This window comes from Entelurus aequoreus, linkage group LG08, assembly GCF_033978785.1.
Source record: "Entelurus aequoreus isolate RoL-2023_Sb linkage group LG08, RoL_Eaeq_v1.1, whole genome shotgun sequence".
Taxonomy (NCBI): Eukaryota; Metazoa; Chordata; class Actinopteri; order Syngnathiformes; family Syngnathidae; genus Entelurus; species Entelurus aequoreus.
Genome location: NC_084738.1, coordinates 17,946,258 through 17,949,698, shown reverse-complemented (window position 1 = coordinate 17,949,698; position 3,441 = coordinate 17,946,258).

The following is a 3,441-nucleotide window of genomic DNA, read 5'->3' as shown; positions in this document are numbered from 1 at the left end:
TTTGGGTGACCCCAAACTTTTGAATGGTAGTGTATGTGAAGAAAAAACATCCAACATCATAGCTTTGTGGTAGAGGAGACAACAGGACCCTCTTGAAAGGATTTGTTGTTGCAATTAAATCATCGAAGGCCTTATCAAATCTTGCAAGTATGTGTATCCAAACAAATATTGTTCCCTTTCTTCATGGAATACTAAAACCGTATTCTAAGATGCACAGGTAAGTTGGCCTGTTAAATATGTCGCAGGCCAATAAAAAAAAAAATAGCTCCAGGCCACAAACTTTGGACAGCCCTGATATAAGCAAACACAAATAACATATGTAAAAGTGACTGGATATATTATAATATATATTATATTTGTATGTTAGCCTTACAGTCTGGAGATCCAGGTTTGAATCCACCACTATTTGTCTACTTCATGCATGTCAAATTTGTTTTCATTGAGGGCCACACATTGCAATTATGGTTGCCCTCAGAGGGCCGCCTGTAACAGAAATAATATATGAATATAAACGTACAAGCATTTGCTTCGTGCTATTATATAAATAACTATGCATTTGATTATTATGTATATATTTTTTACATATGCTGTAAAAATAAATCTTTAGATTTTACTGTACAAGACTGTCAGCTCAGTCACCAGAATTTTACCGTAGTGAAGTGAATTATATTTATATAGCGCTTTTCTCTAGTGACTCAAAGCGCTTTTACATGGTGGAACTGTCAGGTTCAAACACTGATGACATCTAATAATCAGACAAGAAGCAAGGAATCATGCAGAGACAGACTTCAATTTAGCTCGAGGAGACACATGTTTTGGGCTGTATTCTAGTTACAGATCCAAACTACGTTCTAAAAGTCAAGCCCGCGCGCCTCCTCTATTTATTTGGAAGGCCCTATTACATCACTGAAGCTGTCGCTGAGGGAAGGGGATAATTTCGACAACTCCAGTTAGACACAATATATGATTATAGAATAAATGAATTTTAGCTGACGCAGATCATATCGCCTTGTCTTGGTTCTGTCTGCGTCGCGGCGGTGTTTGGCCTTGTTTCTGCTCTGTCTGCGTCATGGCGGTGTTCGGCCTTGGCCGCCAGCAGGCCAAGTCTGGACACAACACTGATAAAGTCGGCTGGCAATCTTTTGGACTGCCAGCTTGCACAGATACAAAAATACCATTTCAGCACAATTGACAAAAATTTATAGCAAAGACCCTTAAGCATAAAGTTATGATGATAATATATACATAATTATTCTAACATTTCCCTCCTGTTTAACACATAACTTCCCCAGAATCTTCTTATCCCCAATAACTTCTTCTTGCAATTTTCAGTTAATAGTTCATTTCTTTAGGGCCAAGTTATGTTTTACACTCAGAGTTCAACGTCATCATATTTTTATATTTTTTCTATACATATAGTCACCAGGGTCTGGAAACAGATCAGGAATACCGTCCAGGTAGGTATCCTCGTCATCAGATTCATCTTTCTTGTCGTCCGCCAGAAGGTGCATCTGAACAGTTCTATCATCTGCTGGGCTAATCTTATTGATTTCTTCCCATTTCTTCATCTATTTTTACTTTTCTCTCACTCCTCACCTCTATCGTCTTTTTGGAATCTTTCACCTGCCAGTGTCCAATATTTTATATTTCACTTATTTTTATTTGAACCTATTTTTATCTGAACCTCTTTTTATTCGAACCTTGAGGTTTTTACACAATTTGTACCTTGAAAGATACACACTTAAACAAACAAACAAACAAACAAACTTGCAGCGAACTACCAGTCTACCACCAATAGCATACGCTGACAACACGAAAACCATGTTTTTCCACATGCACCTAATTTTGTCACCTTCTCATCTTTTATTGAACTTCCTTTTTTCCTTACAAACACCCTCTTTTCATCTCACATTGCGACACAATGTTTTCATGTCTATTTTCCTCTCCCAGAAACCATTCACGTAAGGTTATAAACATCCCTTTTTCCATGTTTTCCCAATCCATTCTCTCACCTTTCTATTTTTCTCCTTAACAACACATCAATCCAAAATAAATCAGTCTTATAAAATACAACAAGGTCAACAACAATCCAAAACCATATAATGTCATGTGTCATTCTTTATCTCTTAACAGTCATTCCTCCTTCATAATCTGATGCTATCACTAATCCTAGCACAATTAATCACGTTTCTTCCTTATAAATTTACTGGACAGACTGCTGATCTTGCAGAAATGTAGTTTCCGCTTAGTTTTATTCTCTACATGTAATTCTACGTGCTCCAGTGTCACACAGAAATTTTATTTCTTTGTCATTTATTTCAATTATTATTTCTGGTTTACTTGCTGTTTTTTTTTACTTAAGTTCTCACAACTTAGTATGTCCTTATGATCACACTGATCATTTTCTTTGTCTTTTGGTGTGGTCTTTGGAGATTTGGATGTCTCCTGCCCTAGTAATGCTAAGTAACCTTGATTGTTTATTTTTTTGTATTTATTTATTTGTTTTTGTATTTTTTTGTATTTTTTTTGTATTTTTTGGTTTTTTTTTTTTAAATTTATTTTATTTTTATTTTTTTTCAATATCTAAGTTACATTTAAACCAGTGTGTGGGTAAAGTGTCTTGCCCAAGGAGACAACGGTAGTGACTAGGATGGTGGAAGCGGGGATCGAACCTGGAACCCTAAAGTTGCGGGCACGTCCACTCTTCCAACCGAGCTATACCGCCCCATACCGTAAAATCTAATATCATATTTACAGCATACAATTTGATGGATAACTTGCTTTGAAATCATAAGTCAAACATATATTTAAGTATTTATTTATATTTCAACAATAACATGTTCTGAAATGTATGATAATATATTTTGTTGCAGTTTTTGATATTATAACAGTTTAAAGAATATGCAATCGCATGCAGTACATGTATTTTTTTCTGTCAAAATGGAAATACATGTAGTAATAAAACATATTAATTCATGTTATTTCCAGGCTTTTGTGGGCCACATAAAATGACGTGGCGGGCCAGGTTGTGCCCCCTGTCCTTGAGTTTGACACTTGTGGTCTACATGGTTCCTGTGATTAGCAACTATTTCAGTCCTCTTGTCTATTTTTTTTTCATGAAACATTATGAATCAAAATCAATGTTGAAATCAAGATGAAACTACTTAAACTACACCACAGAAACAAAATAAACGTATCCTATCGATAAGTATTTACAAAGGATTAAACATCCATCCATCCATCCATTCTACCGCTTATTCCCTTCGGGGTCGCGGGGGGCGCTGGAGCCTATCTCAGCTACAATCGGGCGGAAGGCGGGGTACACCCTAAACATGTCTTGCACAATTCCGGTGGGAGGAGCTTCTTCTTGAATTCCTCTAATTCCATTGGTTCAGGTTATCCACTATGCCACCTCCTGATTGGTCAATTCGGGCAACCAGG